This window comes from Streptopelia decaocto (genome assembly GCF_964273445.1).
Source record: "Streptopelia decaocto genome assembly, contig: HAP1_SCAFFOLD_102, whole genome shotgun sequence".
NCBI lineage: Eukaryota > Metazoa > Chordata > Aves > Columbiformes > Columbidae > Streptopelia > Streptopelia decaocto.
Genome location: NW_028115960.1, coordinates 288,340 through 308,237, shown reverse-complemented (window position 1 = coordinate 308,237; position 19,898 = coordinate 288,340). Strand labels below are relative to the sequence as shown.

Below are 19,898 nucleotides of genomic sequence, written 5' to 3'. Positions count from 1 at the left end.
TATATCAATGTTTGTGTGCAGCAGTTTTAACAGCATACGCTGAACCTGCTGAATCTGTGTTGTCCCGTGGAAATTGGTGCACAATGGAGGAAAGTATTGATTTAGATTGGGGTGGTGTATGTATTGATTATGGATCCGATTCGGACAGGGTAGCAGTGCCAAGTGCTACAGGTAATGCCGGCACTCTGGCAAATGCCTTGAGGGGAACTGGGGCTGTAATTTCAGGACCCTCTGTTTGGGTGGTGGAGAATGGAAATCCGGCAACACTGAGCAGAGTTACAGCACAGGCGAGTGTTGGAGCGATAAAGGACTCAGCAAAACAAGTCGATTCAGTGTGAATCACGCCAAAGCCATTTATTACAGAAACAAGACTCCTTATATATGCAACTATATTCTAATCACGCGTCCACGCTCCAAGCATGGATTCGCTAAATGAGTATCGTGGGCTGTCCATGCGCTGGAGTCTCACTGATGATGCGCCCGATGATTCATGCCACGCCAGGACCCCGCTGATTGAGGACGCCCCTCTTTCTCACAGCAGGTTCTGTTCTCAGCTTCCCAAAGCAGCCTTGAGATTCCTTTGAGCCAGACTAATTCAGCAACAGATCTTTATCCATCAAAACCCCACCACAGGCGATGAGAACACTAGTGTGGGATGACTTAGTACAAGCTGGTATCCCACCATCAGAAATAAGCGGGATCATACCATCACAAAGTTTTTGCCGCTTGTAAAAGTTTATGCTTATGCAAAAAAGCCAACCAGCCCCAGCCCCCCTGCCCACACTGCACCCCCCCTCCACCCCCCCTGCCACCCCAGTGCGAGACCAGTTTGCCTTTACCTGGCAACAAAGCCATAGACTTGCCGAGTATTGTCTCAGAGATACAAACACGGTCCCTCCGTTTGCCACCAGATGATAGTAGCTGATACAGCACTATGGTCGGGTACTGTTACTGATTGCCATGATATTGATGATCTGTTGATTGTGGCAGCGTCACAACAAGAAACTGAAGCAGCCACTGAATTTTTGAAGGTGCTTTTGCAGGACAAGGGCTGGGCAATTACTCTGAAGAAAATACAGGGCCCTTGTGCTACCGTACTATTTTTAGAAATAGTTTGGCATAGGCAGTTTAGAGAAACACCAGCTAAAGTACAGCACACAGTGCAGCAGCTTTCTTACCAGGTCCAATAAAACAATTACCTGCCTTTTTAGGATTTTTAGGGCATTGGAGAATTTTCATCCCTACATCTCCTGCGGAGGAGGAGTCCCCTTGTGAAGGGTTAATAGCAGAGCACAATAAAGTTGATTCATTTGAGTCCCAAACCAGTAAGAAAGCAGATAATGTGACCTCTGGTGAGCTGCACGCTCAGGCTCTAAATGTGCATATAGCTTGTGGACGTGGATCAGCTTATGCTGCACACGCATGGGACACTGGTCACAATCAAACCCCTTCGCTGTTGTATACTTGTAGAACATGCTCACATCATTGTGCTGCTTGTACACAGCTGCATTTAAGAGCATGGGGAAAGGTAAAACGGGGTCAGTGGGCCTTGAATACCTGTCAGGTTGATTATATTGGCCACGTACCCCCATCTAGGGCCTGGCAATATGTATACACTTCTGTGGATACAGTGTCAGCACCAACTACAGGGGAAATGAAATTATTCCCACCAATGCATTGTGAAGTGGGACTGCAGCCTATTGATCTAGATGTAAAAATTCATACGACTCCAGAGAATGCTGTGTGGTTTTGTACCCTGACCTCCTCTTATGTTACATCCTTTGCTAACATCAGATTCTCGAGCTCTGTATGTCAGGTATCTTCAGTGAACACCTGTGTTTTATCTAGGGGAGACAGCTCTGGAACAATGTTATTGGTGTCACAGACTCACCATCCGACTGAAGTCCAATCTGAAAAAGTGCAGGCCACAACTTTCCAGTCTGTGTGGGCAATGAGCCCACAGCAGGTTGTTAAACCCAGAGTGACACCAGCTGACGGAGCTGGAGCAGCAGCGTGTGTATTACTGGAAGGTGACATCATCTCACATCTTTGGAACTAATGCGGCAAGTGAAACCATCTACTGATAATGCCTGGCTGAATAGCTCGTGTAACTCCTTGGCAAGATGAATGGGACACCTGATTATTGCAGAAATATGTTTTTTCCTTTTTCTGTATGTGTTTATTGTGTGCCCCTGTAAATTGCTCTGTGCTACACCTCACAAGCACAAATGAACAACGCTGGCTTTGTTGGCCCCAGCAGAAGCAAGAACCTGAGCGAGGGGGTGGAATATATGGGGAGACAGCGAAAGATTTGGCAAGGTGATTAGTTAAATGTAAATACACTCCAGTGACTTGCACCTGCCTGTAGAAAGGGATCACACAGACACTTTTAAATTAGCCAGTGTCACACGCTGCCTGTAAAACATCTCCATCTACAGACACGCTCACCCATCCTGTGCGGCACTCAGAACCTCCTCATCCACCACAGCTCAGGCGGGAACAAAACGAATCCTCCTGCTCTCCCCACACTGAGAGCAGCCAGTTTTCCCTGCAAGCACAACAGCAGCTCGTGCGCTGCATCTCCCAAACACGCTCGGTACCGCAGAAGCTTCGGCAGCGCTAACCAGGACAGTCTGTACTGTGCAAGTGATGAGCTCGGTCTCAGCACAAGGGCCGGGACGGCTGCAGCGCACAGGGAGAGCGTTGTAGCTGTTTCTCCTGGAAGGCAGGGCTGCAGGAAAGGAAATAAATTAGTTTTTCAGGAACAAGAAGAACACATTCCAATCACCAGGGAAAATCTGGAACAAAACACTAAAACCCCAGGTTTTGCAGGGAGCTGGAAAAAACACCTAAAACCTGTCCCCGGACTCTTCCCTTTTCCGTCTCGCAGACAATTTCCTCACTCATCGACAAGGGCACGTGAACACTCCAGGGGTCTGTCTGTCTACTGCGGGTAAACACAAACACCACCTTTTCAGCTGGTCCATATATCCCCAGATAGAAGCAAATGAACTCAAACGCTGTCGCCTGCCAAGAGCTTTGTCACCTCAAACATTATCTGCAGGGCCCGCTGGACAACTGCAGAGCGGGCGACTCACCCATCCCGGGCCACAACCTCGGCTGCCTGGAACCTTCACGGCTCTCTCAGAAATCTGGGCAGGAGTCAAAACCATTTTGGTTCGAGAGCAAGACTGGCTCGAGCTCAAGTTTCCTTTTGCATTCTGACACCTGGAAGCTCAATCATAAAGGCTCCACGGGTCCACACCAACGGAGCTCTCCCAACAGGCACTTCCAGTCATTCATGCCCAAGCCAACACATCACTGGAACCTGGCTACGCATTTTCAAACAATGTCCTTCTGGAGTCCAACCGATGCTGGGGTCGATTTTCTCCTTCAGAAACCCACAAAAATCCAAGCAATACAAGACGTGCTCCTCTCTGCTCCAACAGCTCTCAACCTCCTGCACTTCAGCTTTCATGGCATTGCAGAAATAACAGAACAAACCCCAACGCAAAAGATTCAAGCAGAGCGCGCTTCTTAAAAAGCAAATCCCAACATGAGTGCTCATTGCAATCAAAGGAAGCTGGGACACCACCCTTCAAACGCTCTGGCTGTGCAGCCTGGACGAGACGGTGTCTGCGGTTCAGCAACATCCACGCTCGTCACGACCGGCTGGTGCCGTCACCCCCAAATCTCAGCAGCAGCTTTTGTTAACACCAGTTAACAGCTTTGGGTACCCAGAGCTGCCTTCAGCTCATGTGAAAGCGTCTCCTCGTAACGCCCAGTGTGAGCCCAAGAACGACGCCTCCCTAACGCACACACTGAGGAACCTCAAACAGTGCCCCCTTCTCCATGGGCTGCGTCACAGCCTGTGACAGAAAGGGGATTCCACAGCCTGGAAAAGCTGCACAAGGAACTGGAGATTCCTGGGTCTCAGAGTAATTCTAGAGCTCAAGTGGTGACAGACATCAGCTCCAGCTCAGATAATACATGCCAACACCCATCACTGACCCAAGAAGGCAGCTCCTCCCGTCCTGCCCAACGGCTTCAAACCCAACACACTTTGTCCCTCCAACAGGACGCAGCTTATTTCTCTGTCTTCCTTGAGATGAACTAGAGATAACTGAAAAAGTCTCTGTCCCGGCTCTGAAAAAAACCCCAGCCCGAAGATCCCAACTCTCCTTAAAGACACAGCATGACGCTAATGGAATAGTTTCATTGACCAGTCTGGGTGTCAGTCAAGCTCTGCCCCATCCATCCCCTCTTCCCAGCTCCTCACACCCGCAGGCAGAGCTCAGACCTTGGCTCTCAGACACCAACAACTAAAAACTTTAACTCTGTCCCTGGTGTTTCTCTTGTTCTCAAACTGAATCCGAACAATGACTGTGCCAGCTATGAAAAAGAAAGGCTTCTAACTACATGGAGAAAATTGACTCACTTTCCAGGCGTCTCACCTACACAAACCAGATTCTAAAGGCTGATGCACTTCCCCGGGCACAAACCAGCCACGTAGCCAAAGCATGAAAACTCTGCCCCATTGCTGCCATGGTTGTTACCTGAAAACGATTCACCTGTGCTGCTGGTGCTCAAGGGGGACAGAACACAGAACAGCATCCACCACCTCTGACTATTTCTTGGAGCTTAATCCAGCAACAACCACAATTCTCAGCTGCCCAGTGCTTTACATGGAAATGCAAATGCAACAGGCAGTGCTAGAATCTGGATCACAGACATTTTGGGGTTCTTTGAGCTTGCTTTCACAAGCAGAGCAGAATTGGCTCCAACTAAAGTGGTATCTCCCCTCTTTGGCTAAATATCTAGTTTGAGTTAGCCAGGGGCACAGGAATTCCTTTGACTCGCTTTCTGCAGAGCAGAGAGACTCAAATGAAATGATGTATGAAAACAGCCTTGAAAAGCTTCCAAGACCAGTGTGTGCCTGGAGCCCCCCGTGCTCTGCCTTGGCCTACACCACGTCGGTCTCTGGATGAGGAGGAAAAGCCTTCTGAACTTTTGCATACAGCCCAAACAAAATAACAACTACCTGAGACACTTGGACCAAGACTCAACATCAAAAATGAATGCTTCTTGCAGGGTAAAAGTGCACAGCAATTAAAGACTTGCTAAACAGACCCGTCATTCTCAGAAATAAACAACCCCCAAGGCTCAACAAGCCAGCCAGGGTTACTGCTCTAAATCCAAGCGCAGCTGCACCGACCTGAGTCAACACGGACACAGTCGCCTCCCTTGTCCCACACGAAGCTGCACAGGCCACGTGCTGCTCCAACAGGAACGTGCTGGGGACACCCGGGTTTCCCATGGCAGCCTCTGCGCTGCCACCTGCACAAGCACCAACAGGCCGGCAGCTGTGGGCTCAGCTCCGGGGGTTCCCAGGACCGGGGCTCACTCGGGACTCTCGGCAGCACCAACTGGCTGAAAACTCTCCGGAAATGGAAATTTCACTCAGCAGAAGGCCGTGCTCACTGCTAGAAAACTCTCGGTAGCAATAAGCTACGCTGCTTGCTAAAGTCTTCCCACAACAGTAAAGCTCCAAGTCGAACCACAGCCCTGGGCCAGGTCGCATTCTCCCAAACAGCCTCAGTACCAAGAGCCCGGCTGTGCCCAGAGCCTCGGCTGACACAGGGATCGCACAGACACTTTTACAGGCAGCGTGTGACACTGGCTAATTTAAAACATCTCCATCTACAGACACACTCACCCGTCCTGCGCGGCACTCAGAACCTCCTCATCCACCACAGCTCAGGCAGGAACAAAACGAATCCTCCTGCTTTCCCCACACCGGGAGCAGCCAGTTTTCCCTGCAAGCACAACAGCAGCTCGTGCGCTGCATCTCCCAACCACGCTCGGTACTGCAGAAGCTTCGGCAGCGCTAACCAGGACAGTCTGTACTTGTGCAAGTGACGAGCTCGGTCTCAGCACAAGGGCCGGGACGGCTGCAGCACACAGGGAGAGCGTTGTTGCTGTTTCTCCTGGAAGGCAGGGCTGCAGGAAAGGAAATAAATTAGTTTTTCAGGAACAAGAAGAACACATTCAAATCACCAGGGAAAACCTGGAACAAAACACTGTATGGGGATATAGCGGAAGATTTGGCGAGGTCATTACTTAAATGTAAATACGCTCAAGTGACTTGCACATGTCTGTAGAAAAAGCACATACATCACACTAACTGTTCTACTGACCCTGTGTGCTTGATGAGCAGAACCTCTGTGTCAGATAACACAGGACTGTGAGAAACTCTGGGCACCTTATCACTGTGTCTGAGATTCCTGCTTTGTTGTGAGACAGAGCGGGAGGCTGCGCCTGCCTGAAGCCGTGAAATACAGGCGAGCTCAGCAGGCACAGTGACCTTCCAGCAGGGCTGGACTGCCCAGCGCCTGCGTCCCCGCTGCTGTCACCTCTGCTGGGAGCTCAGGTGCGGCTTCGGAGATCCCCCAGAAGACAGGGAACTACAATAAAACTTGCTCTTTGCAATTGCTTTCGTGGCCTCTGGCTCTTCTTGTGACATGCCTGTGTATCTGTACAAAATGTCCTCTTGGGGTCCAACTGATCCAAGTCTTTTCTCCTTCAGAAACCCACAAAAATCCAAGCAATACAAGACGTGCTCCTCTCTGCTCCAACAGCTCTCAACCTCCTGCACTTCAGCTTTCATGGCATTGCAGAAATAACAGAACAAACCCCAATGCAAAAGATTCAAGCAGAGCACCCTCCTTAAAAAGCAAATCCCAACATGAGTGCTCATTGCAATCAAAGGAAGCTTGGACACCACCCTTCAAACGCTCTGGCTGTGCAGCCTGGATGAGACAGTGTCTGCGGTTCAGTAACATCCACGCTCGTCACGACCGGCTGGTGCTGTCACCCCCAAATCTCGGCAGCAGCGTTTGTTAACACCGGTTAACAGCTTTGGGTACCCAGAGCTGCCTTCAGCTCATGTGAAGGCGTCTCCTCGTAACACCCAGTGTGAGCCCAAGAACGACGCCTCCCTAATGCACACACTGAGGATCCTCAAACAGTGCCCCCTTCTCCATGGGCTGCGTCACAGCCTGTGACAGAAAGGGGATTCCACAGCCTGGAAAAGCTGCACAAGGAACTGGAGATTCCTGGGTCTCAGAGTAATTCTAGAGCTCAAGTGGTGACAGACATCAGCTCCAGCTCAGATAATACATGCCAACACCCATCACTGACCCAAGAAGGCAGCTCCTCCCGTCCTGCCCAACGGCTTCAAACCCAACACACTTTGTCCCTCCAACAGGACGCAGCTTATTGATTTCTAACAGCATTCATCTCTGTCTTCCTCGAGATGAACTAGACATGCATTTCACAAGCAACCAAGTCCCCGCCTGGAAGCAGCGGAGCCTTTGCCTTCTCTTTTCCACCCCACTTTGCAGGAGAAGGAAAACAAACGGCAGCAGAGACGCTGAGAAATTCAACCACCAAATGGAGAGGGAAGCTTTGAGAGCGGGAAAACTCACCCATACAATGGAGAGAGCTATGTTGAATGAATAACACTGAAAATGAATCCTTCTTGTCAGGGTAAAAGTGCACAGCAATTAAAGACCTGCTGAACAGACCCGTCATTCTCAGAAATAAAAACCCCCAAGGCTCAGCCAGCCAGGGTTACTGCTCTAAATCCAAGCGCAGCTGCACCGACCTGAGTCGACACGGACACAGTCGCCTCCCTTGTCCCACACGAAGCTGCACAGGCCACGTGCTGCTCCAACAGGAACGTGCTGGGGACACCCGGGTTTCCCATGGCGGCCTCTGCGCTGCCACCTGCACAAGCACCAGCAGGCCGGCAGCTGTGGGCTCAGCTCCGGCGGTTCCCGGGACCGGGGGCTCCAAGGGCCTGTTCGCACACGGACCTTTGTGCGCGCGCCCCGGCCGCGGGCGCTTCTCCCGCCCCCATCCCGACCCGCCGCTCGGCCCCGGACCCGCCGCTCGCCCCCCGGACCCGCCACTCGCCCACCTCGACCCGCCGCTCGCCCCCCCCCCGGACCCGCCGCTCGCCCCCCCCCCCGGACCCGCCGCTCGCCCCCCCCCCCGGACCCGCCGCTCGCCCCCCCCCCCCGGACCCGCCGCTCGCCCCCCCCCCCGGACCCGCCGCTTGCCCACCTCGACCCGCCGCTCGCCAACCCGGACCCGCCGCTCGCCCCCCCGGACCCACTCAAGAGCCTCCGCTCGGCCCAGCGCTGCAGCCGGAAATTGCGTCACCGGGACGGGCGAGGCGAGCCGCGCTGCCGGCAGGACCCCGCCAGAGCTGTCCGATTATTCGCCTGACCCGCCAAGTTTTTATACGAAATCTGATTGAGTTGAACCATTATTAAAATAAAAAAGTCTCTGGGTAGCCGTGCCGTCATGGTGGCTCAGTGCAGTGGAAAATCCACTGAACTGAAGATCAGCCTCGGCTCTCAAATAAACTCCTCCCTCCCCGCTCCGCAGCCGCTGAACCCGCAGCACAAAGTGCGATCGGCACGTCCCGCGGTCACACGGTGTCCGCGCTCGCTGTCACCTCACTCGCTGGCTGCAGCAGCACTAAGGGCCTGTGGATTCCACACCTGGAGTGTTCTGTCCTGTCACAGAGGAAAAGTCTTGGCTGCTGAGAACAGGTTCCATTTTAAAGTCGCTGAAGAGAAGTTTCCGCTTCCTGGAATCTCAAAACAGCAGCAGCTCTAACGAACGTGACAGACCATGGGCCACGTGCATTTCTCAGTATCTGTCCTGATCGGTTTTATCTGGTCATTATTAATGCCAGAAAGAGGTGGAAAGATAAAGACAATGGGTTGTGCTGCACAGAATTACATCATTTTTGCCAAATAAAGAACTGAAATAAATAACTTAGGCTTTTTCTATGGATAAACAATGTAATAAGTAATGGTCAAAATTGTTATTGTTGAACAAATCGAGTAGAACTCAGTTATATTATGCATATTGTTGTAAGCAGTAACTGTGCTTGTACAAGTTTGATTATGTTTTGTAGAACTTTGTAGTGACAGTTAAACCAAGGCCTGAATGCCTGGATAAGGCAGCAAGGTCAAATAGGACAAGCAGCCCCCCCCAGTGACTCAGCTTCTCAAGGCCAGAAAACCAGCGGTGTCCAGTTTCTCAAAAGGCAACATCTTCCACAGCAACTTCTTCCACCAATCCGAGAGCTGCTGGATGCCCGCGAACAGCATCAACCAATGCATGAACGCATGTATAACTTATATAAGCACCTGTGAAGAGTGGAGTGTGTGCCCGTTGGCGGAACCGAGTTTCCCCCGGTCACCCAGCGCTGTTTTGCCTAATTACTGCTTGCTTTAAATTCGCTTGCTTAATAAAATTAATTGATTGGCTCAAAAACTCGTCTTCATTTATAACAAACATCTCTAACTCTTAGAATTGTTTATTACACCAAACATGTAGTTTAGAACTGAAAGAGGGAAGAAAACCATCTACGGTCAGTCTGGTTTCATTCGAGGACATCAGGACAAGTTGAGTTCACATTCACATTCACCAGGAATCACAGCAGGTCCCACCCGTCCCTGCAGACCCCAACACCGCTCCTGTGCAGGGTCCCGAGGAGCAGTAAGCACAGAACAAGAAACCTCCCTTCCAAAGAAGGCCCACAGTCGCTCTTCCAACAAGCTGCATAAGCAGCAGCTGAGAACAACTTCTGCTGTCGCTGCACCCAGCTCTGCCGTCTGCAGAAGGAGACCAGCTCCTAAATGATCCCCAGCCCTACAGACACAGATCTTCCCCAGGGCAGTGATGAGGAAACACCAGAGTGCACGGACACCTGGTCATTCAGTTGAAGCTGCTGGGGAGAAGGACAGAGGACTAGAGAGAGACATATCAGACAAGAGAGAAGACAGAGGAGCTGAGAGAGAAAGAAACACACAGGGAAAAGGATGGAGAGATGGAGAGATCAAGGCAGAAAGGGACAAGGAGCTGTGAAGAAACAGGGAGGAAGAAACAGCAGGGCTGATGAGCAGGACAGAGGGATGGGGAGGGGGGGGGAGGAGGAGAAGCAGGAAGGGGGTAGAGAAAGACAGGGAGGGGGATGTACAGATGGAGAGACAAAAAGAAAGTCTGAGAAATAAAGCAAAGTTCGGATCAAAATGAAGAGACTGGAAAAGGGAAACATGCAGCAATGAGCTGGAGGAAGAGGAAAAGAGGGCTGAGGAGCAGGAAAGAGGAAGAGAAGAAAAATAAAAGGCAGAGCCAGCTAGACAGGGGTGATATAGTGAGAAAGGATGGGACTGGGAACAGGCAAGGAAGACAGAAAGAAAACCAGGACAGAAAGACATCAAGAAGGAAAAGGGGCAGTAATCTGGACAGAGATGGAGAAAGAAGAACAGGGAAAGGGAAGACAGGCAGAAAGACAGAGAGGGAGCAGGAGAGACAAACAACAATAAGGGCTAGGGGCAGGATAGAGATTGGGGAAAAAATCCTGGGGTGGGCAGCAAGACGGAGAGGAAGTAAAAAAGAAGAGGGGCTAGAATAGGTGCAGGGAGCAGGACAGAGGGATACAGTGAGAAATGATGGGGCACGGAGCAGGACAGAGCAACAGACAAGAATGATAACAAAGAGAAACCAGGGATGGTGAGAACACAGAGGGGTGGAGACGGAGAGGGAGATACGAGAAACCCTGCACAGAGATGGAGAAGGGTGGAGGAATAGGGGAGGAAGCAGCAGAGGGACAGAGGGAGAAGAGATGAAGAGGAAGAAGGGCACAGCAGGAAAGAGGAGGGAGCAGGGAGGGACTGGGACACAAAACAGGGTGAAATGTCCCCAAGGGCCCAGGACTCACCGCACTTCCTGCTCTCTGCACTGCCAGGCAAGTTGTGGAGTTCAGGCACTTCTGTCTGTCTGTCTTCTCCTCCCCTCCTATTCTGTAGCCCCAGGCGCTTGCCCATCCTCCACCTAAGAGAACACATCGGTGTTCTACAGCTCTTACACCACGAGGCTTCCCGGATACACACCACACACACACACTCTACGGCCGTACAGTAATTTTCCTCACTGACACAGACCCTGCGGTGCACGTTTGTGATCTGCTCTGCTGAGGCTGCTCACAGGGACTCTTCCTCACCCAGAGGGGCAGCTGTCTCTGTGCAGCTGCAGCAGCAGCTGTGGGGATCCCCTGCACTTCACCCTCCAGCTGCTTCCCCTTCTCCTGCTCTCTCCAGCTCCAGCCCCAGCAGCTCCTCTCCAGCAAGTGCCCCTGCCCCCTCCCCCGCCCAGGAGAACAAGGCCAGAGCTGCCCACGCACACCTGAGCCAGAGGCAGCACAACATCCCCAGGGCCCCAAAGGGAGGAAAAAGGGCCCCAGGGCTGGGCCGGGGCTGCTCAGCCTTGGGGCAGCTCCACGGCCCCCACGGCAAAACTCACCCTGGCCGCCCGCAGAGCAACCGCCTGCTCAGCCTGGGCTGCGCCACTATTGGTCGGGACGGCTGTCAGTCTCCTCCCCTGAGCTGATCCTGCAGCTGATTGGCTGCCTGGGCTGTGACTCTGCCCTGGTTTGGGGCCCACCCTGCCCTGAGGCGATGCTCTCTCTGATTGGCTGCCTGAGGGGTCACTCCCTCCACAGTGTCTGCCTTCCCTGAGGTACTGTTTCCTCTGATTGGCTGTCTGGGATTTCCCACTTGCTCTCCCCACCAAATGATTGGTCAGACCGTTTGTCAATCATCCATGTGCCGCACTCCCACCAGGTGTGATTGTTGCGCCAGCACAGCCTGCCCCTGATCACTGCCCAGTTTGTTCCACTGTCGCCAACTGTCCTGCAGGTCTCAAAGCTTGATTGGCTGCTTACATTTCAATCACATGACTTGCCCCGCCTCCTCAAATGTGATTGGCTGCATTTCATCCACTGACTGGCCACAGACTTCTGGGCGGTTGTTGCCAGGCAGTGAACTCCACCTGAAAATGAGGCTGTGGGCCCTGAGCAAAGGCCATGGGTGATGAAAGACACGTGGGGACCCTAAACATGAGGATTTGGCCCCAAGAAGGAGGCTCTGGGCACTCAGAAGGACAGGCAGATGCTACAGATGGCGCTTTGGGCCCTGAACACGAGGGGACCCTCTTGGTTCCCGCCCAAGCTGTGTTTGGTGCCCGTGACCCCATGTTCCAGCTGTCTGCTGTGCTTTCTGATCGCATGGGCCTCTTGTCCTGCCAAACTTCTGCTGCAAATCCTGCTGTAGGAAACAATCGCCTTGCCAAGAGAAGAGCCCGGGCAGGATCTCTCAGCAAAGCGTATTTTATAAACCATTTTGCAAGACCAGGTGTTCTACCCAAAGACAGGCACATGGAATGGGACAAAAAGCCCCCGGTTACATATCCACCGATCCAGCTGCACATCCCCTCCCCTGCTCCCCATTGGCTGGTACTGCAGGGTTACAGACCACCCACTGCTTGCCTCAGTCTACCTGTCTCATTCATCTAATTCTAACAACCCTCTAACCTTACTGATTTATTTAAAATATGGATTCCTGGCTCTTTGGTTACCCTTCCCCCTAGATTAACTTTTAAAATACAGTAATCAGTTTGGATTCTGGGATTATTTCAAATGGACTTTGTTTTACGTTACGGATTCGTAGGCTGATGTCTCTGAGTCCTTCCCCTGCTGGGGTCAGGTGCCAGATCAGTTCCAAAAACAACATTCCCCCTTTCAATGGCTCCTTACAACTCCACATTGAAACAGAAGAGACATCAAGATGGGCACACACAACACACAGCTCCCAAAACCCACCACAGAGACTTCTCAGAATGGGGATTTCTCCAATTGCCTCAAAACCCACAGAGAAGCAAACATCCCATAAATGAGACACACGAGGCCACCAAGAGTTTGTTTTTAACCGTGTCTTTGGCTTTTCTGCCCGCTGGTGCCCAGTGAGTGTTTCTGAGCAGCGATCCAGCCGTGGCACGCAGGTTGCAGCTCTTCCTCCAGGGGCCTGTGGGCAGGCGGGCCAGCAGCAGAGCTGCCCGTGGCTCTGGAAGGGCTCTCTGAGCTCTTCCTGCCACAGGCAGCACTGGCTGCTGGTGCCCTTGGGGCAGCTTGGTCCCTGATGGGGCAGCTTTGCTGCTTCCTGGACTCTTCCTCCTCCTCTTCCTCCTCTCCGGCATCACAGGCGTCAGATGCTGTGTCCTCCCTCATCCAGGCTGCAATCTGCCCCCGTCACCACCGACCGCTTTTCTCATCTGCATCTCCAGGGCACTGAAGCCTTCCTGCTCCTCCTCCTCCTCTGTGCTGAGGGGTCACAGTCCGTGATCTCCACAAATTGCCTGTGGAGATCATAGCGGCGCGGCGGTGATCTGCTCCGCTCCCTCTGCCTCAGCTGGGTCTGCCCCCGAGCAGCTGTGGGTGCAGAACGACACCGGGAGTTTCCGCTGGAGGGCCCTGGAGCTGCATCATGCCTTAGGGCTCGGTCACACCGTGGAGGACTTGTTCTCCAGCTCCTCGTCCTCCTTGCTGAGCGATGCTGGTCTGTGATCTCCAGAAACCGGCTGCGGAGATCATAGTCCCACCGCGGGGATCTGCTCCGATCTCTCCGCCTTGGCCGGGTTTGCCCCTGAGCAGCTCTGGTGGCAGGAAGAGACTGGGAGCTGCTGGTGGAGGGCACTGGAGGTGCTGGTGCAGGCTGGGCGCTGCCATCGGAGGGTCTTGGAGCTGCCTTGTCCCTGTGAGTGGGATCACAGCTCAGGGGACTGGTTCTCCCCCTCCTCCTGTCTGAGTGTTCGTAGTCCCCGGTCTCCACAACCCAGCTGCGGAGATCCTTGCCCCAGTGCGGGGATCTGCTCCTGGGCCTCTCCCTGGCACCGTTCTCCTGGCAGGGGGCAGAAGGGCTGAATCCCCGCTCCTCTTTGCTGCTGTCCTCTCGTGCAGAGTGGAGCACACGCTCACGGGGGTGACAGCGCAGCGGGCACGCAGCTTTCCTTCTGAACACCAGCCTGAGAAAGCCGTGGAAGAAGTGACGCAAGCAGGAGCCCACGGAGGAGCTGCTGTTGATCCTGCCTGGCCAGATGGGCCATGACCAGCCCGCAGCTGCCTCCTGCGCTCCTGCCCGGCTTTGCTGGCTCGTGATGGTTGGTGCGGATGAGCTGCTGTCCTCTGGAGAGTCCTCCATGCCCCCCACCATGTCCTGCAAAGAGAGCTGTGAGAAGCTCCTGCCCTTTCCTCCTGACAGGACCCACCAGTGGGGAACCCCCAGAAGCTGTGAGGGGACAGATAAGGGCTTCTCAAAGGCTCCTGGAGGCTGCAGAGGGGCCAGAGAGGACAAATGGGATGGATCCAGGTGGATGCTGGGCGTGGGAGCCGTGCTGCAACTGTGCAGAAAGCTGCCGTGTGGGAGGGAAAAGAGAGTGCTGCCAAGATTCCCAAAAGAAACCCGCTGTCCATCTGGTGCCCTGACCACCTCCTCACAGCCGCCTTAGTCCTATGGGGCAGATGCTGCGGTCCCACAGAACGCACCTGCTTGCTGCCGGCCGCCCACTGACTGAGGTGGGAACGGGCTTCTGGTGGTGCTGGTGAGGAAGAAGCCCTTTGTCCAACTTCCAAATCAGAGCACCTGGGGAAAAAAAGAGGGATCTTTGTTGAGGGCTGTTCTTGCAGCCTCCTCTGAGTTCCGGCATTTTCTTGGAACAGTTTATATGACAGGAAGAAGATGCAACTAAGACCACAAATGGGAAATGTGGTTGGGCTGAACAATGCAGGTGGTAATTGTCTGCTATGACAGAAACGCTCAGGAGGATGAGAAGAAAAATAGCAAAGCCAGGAAAAGGAAATGTGTTCTGAACACAGTTTAAACTTGTGATTACCTGATGTAAAACAGTAAATAGGCTTGCTGCCTGAGGACTGTGTCACTGTTGCAAAGATTCACAGTCTCATCATTCATGTGGTACCACAGTCCATCACTGGCCTGCAAAGAAAAGCGTCGATATCTGGAGATGAATGGCACGGCTTCTCCACAAAACACAGGCCAAAAACTGCCAAACCAGAAGTGTTCAAAACATATGCATTCCAGCCCCTGAGGAAACCTTCTCCCCTCAAATCCTTGGCTGTCAGTAACACGGCCAGGAAAGTCAGTTTTCCCCAGGATACATTTTTCCTTTGTTCAGAAGGAAGTCGCTTTTCACCTTTATGTAGGAGAAGTAGTGTCCTGCACGGCAGCTGTCACCTTCATGCACCAGGACGGCGTATAATGAGTAGAGGAGCGGTTCTCCGGCTGCCTGAGACGTGTACGGGCGAAGATCCAGGTACTGGGGGTACTCCACAACCTACGGAGAGACCAGGAGGGCTCAGCAATGACCCTGGAACACTTCAGGACACAGCAATATGTCATGAGTTGGGTGGCAGGAAACTCATCTGGACCAAAGCAGCTCTGTGGGAGCAGAGGACACATTTGTCTTCCCACAGGAACTGTCCCCAGAAGGGAACATGAAAATCTCAACATGAGCAGCTTGCGACAGAGCGTCCAGCTTTGGGAAACCCGCTCCAGGAAGAGAATGTTGCACTCCAGTTGTGCACACACCTTGCTGATCTTGTCGCCGGTGAAGGCTTCAAACCTCTTCAGACACACCGTGAGAACCTTGGGCGCGCCATGGACTGTGAACCTCTTGGAGGCGGCAGTCATCTTGTCACACCTTGAAAGCCAGGACAGAGCCAAGGGCTGAAACACACCATTTTTTCCCCCAAAGGCCAGACAGCCTTTCCTGTCTCACACATCCCTGTGCTCTTTTAAGGCTATTCAGTACCATAATGCCATGTTTAAAAACCTGTGTCTCATTACTGTGCCTTAATCCAATGTGAAAAGCTGACTTCTGCTCAATGACACCTTCGCACAGGATCCAGTATGAATACATCATCAATAATAGCCTTACTTGCTACATTTAAAGCAGTTTTCACCATCCAGGTGCTCAGGTTTCACAAAGTCTTCCAGAGCTGCGGTGACAGATGTGGCTGCCTGGAGGAGTGAGAAGGGAGAGCCCTGAGCTCTGGGAAATTCCCACACCCAAACAGTTACGAGGAGTTTACGCAAAAAAAACAGCTTGATGACGCTGAGGACACCCACTGTGAACCCGCAAGCAGTGCCCAGGAGGCAGAAAGAGGGTGTGATGCTGAACATCTCCCTCATTTCTCAGGGATTCCTAGGGTTCTCCACCTCTTTGTGGCACTGCACAGTTCAGCTACGATGGTATGGGTGTCACCAGTGATGGAAACAACACCCCCACGAGCCTGGGAGCCAGACGGGTGTTGAGGGAGGGCAAGGGAAGAAGGAGGAGGGTACGTCACAGTGCAGAGAGGGGCACGTGTGCCTGTCCAGCTGAAACCAGCATCGACAGGGAGACCACTGCCATGGCCTCTGCAGAACACAGTCCATTCCACCTCCTGCCCACCACCAACCTCTCTTGTCAGATACAGTCTTAAGCCAACTGTGTGGAATCTGGAAAGCTACAGGGGCCTTGGGACGTCTTGAAGCACAATTACAAACTCTCTTACTTTGATATCCAGAGGAACATCCAGGAAGGCCTCGTAGGAATCGGACACCGCTTGGCAGCTCCAGCATGTGACTGGAAGGCAGATGGAAATGCTCAGCAACAGGGGAAGTCGACTGACTGTGCCGGGTTACCCTCTTCACACCCACTGCACCAATCACACCATCGGCTGTTGTTGCAGGCAGACAGGAGGGCACAGACAATTCCAAGGAGAGCAATAGCTGTGGAAAAGTACCTCTGGATCTCAGAAAGCCCCCAAAGATCTGATGGACGATGGTAGTGGCTTGAGAGGAGATGTCCAAGCTGCAAACCAACGGGAAGGTGGAGTTATCTCCTCCCAGAGTCTGTCTTTGTCTGAAAGCCCTGGGCATAGTTCTCCTTGAGGGGAGGACATCAAGGACTCCAAAGGGCTTGGGAACAAAGGGCTTGGGCAATTTGCTTGCTTACTCTCTGTTTCCTCTCAGACAAGCTCTCTGCATGGCATCCACGATGCAGCGTAAGAACTCGTGGGCATCCTCCTGCCTGCCATGCTCGAAATTTTCTCCTATTTCTAAGAAAGAAGAAGTTACTAGTTCTCTCCTACAAGAATGGCATCAATCATGTCACAGCACCTGCACGGACTCACGTGTGAGAGCATCGACGACAGCCCAAGGCTCGATGGCACTGGCTGAGGAATGCAGGACCTGTTGAACGTGCTCTTCCATCCTGCACATCACGCAGAAGATTTTCCGGCGACCTGGAGAGGGAGGGAGGAATGGGAGAGGGAAGCTCCTGAGGTTTGCAAAATATCCACAGCGATGGGAAACCTAATGGAGGTCTTGCAGTTTAAGAATTCTCCATTCCTCCCAAGGTGCCCAAGTCCCAACAAGCCCGGGACATTTTAATGCACAGAAAACTTTCTTCAGAGGGATGCTGAACTGACGGAAGCTTTCTGTGCAATAAGCAAAGGAGTTTAACTTGCAGGAACAGGGACCAAGAGCCTGGGATAGAAAGAGGTGCCTTTCTGAAGATGAACACATCCAGATACAACAAGCTGCTTCTAGGCTTGAGTGTTCCGAGAACACCAACTCAGGGAGCTGACAAAGGAGGGCCACTTTTCTCCTAGATCGGCTTCCAGATTCTGGAAGCCCTTGGGCCCTGCTCAACAGATGTACAAGGAATGTTGCCAAAAGTACTCACAGGCCCGGCTGTGCTCCCCAGAGAGCAGGTAGTTGGCCAGAGGCGGGGTGTAGGTCAGGCACTGCAGGACAGAGTTGAGCCAGCACGTGTTGCCCAGGTTGTGCAGTCCCGCTCCAGCTCTCTGGCTGTGCTGCCAGGCCATGCAAATCTTCTCTGGGGGAAAGAGGATCCTCTGCGGCGGAGCCATTCCCTCAGCAACGACTGCCAAGAAACCACATTGGAAGAGAGATGAGTCCATGTTCTTGCACAGAAGCAGATTTAAAAGTTGAGTTCTGTACAGGAGCACCCAGGAAAACAAGCTCTAAGCTCCCACACAGAAAAACTGGGGGAAGCCTAACACTGCTCTTGAAAGTTCCTGGTCAAGGAGCAGTTTTGGAAAACAGCATGTTCCCCTGCTCACTTTGCCAAAAGTGCAACAACTCTACACTCTGACTTCTGTGCCCTGAGCAACCTTCCTTTCCCTCTGGAGTCTTGACCTGGATCATCCCCCGGCACAGTCTCCCCGTGCATGTCAGGGCTGGAGGGTGCCCGGCAGACGGGCTGTGATGCTGGAGCCAGGCAGGACGGGGAAAGCCCCCAGTGCAGCGGGTGAGGAACTCGCTTCAGACGGGCAGGAAAGGTCCCCGTCCCACAGCACGGCTGCCTCCTGCCTGCCCAGCTGCCTCTCGCTGCCCGTGCCCTGCAGCAGGAGCTGGGTCCCCTCTGCCAGCACAGGCTGTGCTGGGGCCGGTTCCCAGCTCGGAGCAGCCCTGGACTTCAGGCAGCATCATGGCCAACACCTGTGGAACCCCCCTGCCAGCGTGCAGGGAAACGTGGTCCTGGTGTTGAGCAGGGAGCGCTCGCTGGCCCCCGCCCTGCCCAGACAATCAGGGCCCCTCACTCACCCATCTCCAGGTCCTGGGCCATGCACAGCTCCTGGGGCTCTGCTGGAGAGCTGCTCTCCTGGGGAGCCCTGTCCTCCTCCAGGGCCACCACGGGGCAGGTGAGGTGTTTGTCTGCCATCTCGTGGGTTTGGGGAAAGAGGTATGGGTGAGGAATTGGGAAGACTTGGTGAAACACCACGAGTCTGCCAAGGGCAGCCGGGAAAGACGTGGGCTGCACTTGGGGAGTCCTCAGCACAAGTCTGCCGGGGGCAGAGGGGAGTCTGCCAGGGGCAGCTGAAGTGAGGGTATGGTTGGACTCGATGATCTTAAAGGTTCGCTTCCAACCAAAAGGATTCTCTAAATCTCAAACTCAATGAAAGACGTGGGCTACGCTCGGGGGCTCTCGCCAGCTCCGTGCTCGCACCCTGTCTCGTCACCGTCCTGCCGGACAGTGTGGGCTGGGGCTGCAGCTGCGCTGAGCACAGGCAGGGCAGTGGGTGTCACAATGTGAGGTCACAAAGGGCCCCACTGTGACCCTGCGCCTGGGGAGCGAGGGGCAGCATGTCCCATTGGGAGGAACAGGCCAGTTCAGCCCTGGGCACCTGGGTGCTCTCAGGTGTCTCCAGGTCCCCCTTTGCCCTCATGTCCCCTCGGGACTGCCCTGTTGCCCTGTGGTATGTTCCAGAGCCCCGTGTTCACCTGACTGGCTGATCTGAACAGCAGTGAAGCTGCTCCTTTAGTGGGTTTGTAGAGATTTCTAGGGAATTCCAAGGGAGGGCAGCAGAGGGGATGGGCTTTGTGTGCTGTCTCACCGCTTACAGAAGCTCTCAGTGGCTTGAGGATAAACTGACCATATAACCAAGTGACAAACTGTTGGAGCGGGCAGAGCACAAAAGGAGGAATCCAGGTGGTGGGGGGTGAAAAAGGTGGAAAGCCTGAGGTACTAAATGCCTTCTTCGCCTCAGTCTTTAACAGTCAGAACAGTTGTGCTCCAGGTACCCGGCCCCTGGAAGCAGAAGACAGACATGGGGAGCAGAGTGAAGCCCCAATGATCCAAGGGGAAATGGTTGGCAACCTGCTACACCACTTGGAAACCCACAAGTCTGTGGGGCCAGATGGGATACACCCGAGGGTTCTGAGGGAACTGGCGGAGGGGATCACTGAGCCACTTTCCATTATTTACCTGCAGGAGGGCAAGAGACACAGAATATCGCTGCTTTCCCTTATTAAACTTATCAGTGGCCACACAGTGACTTTGTTTCTCGTTTAACTGTTCCTGCAGTAGTAACAGCTCATTATGGGGCCCTTGAATTGCCTTACAGGTCTGGGCTGAGTTTTGATCTGGACTGTTGCTGTGCTTGGCGGCTGCTG

General features: G+C 53.3%; 1 long non-coding RNA gene across 8 annotated transcripts in view; it reads right to left on the bottom strand.

The window, feature by feature from the left end:
• Positions 1-310: 310 nt before the first annotated feature.
• The window catches only part of LOC309452486, a 231,305-nt gene continuing 211,717 nt past the window's right edge, over positions 311-19,898 (bottom strand). Inside the window, exons 1-4 of one of the 8 annotated variants that reach the window (XR_014186560.1) lie at positions 8,128-8,481; positions 6,526-7,861; positions 5,717-6,000; positions 311-1,064 (exon numbers count right to left, since the gene is read on the bottom strand). This is a non-coding gene — a long non-coding RNA (uncharacterized lncRNA). The other 7 variants (XR_014186563.1, XR_014186565.1, XR_014186561.1 and 4 more) reach the window with 7 other exon arrangements.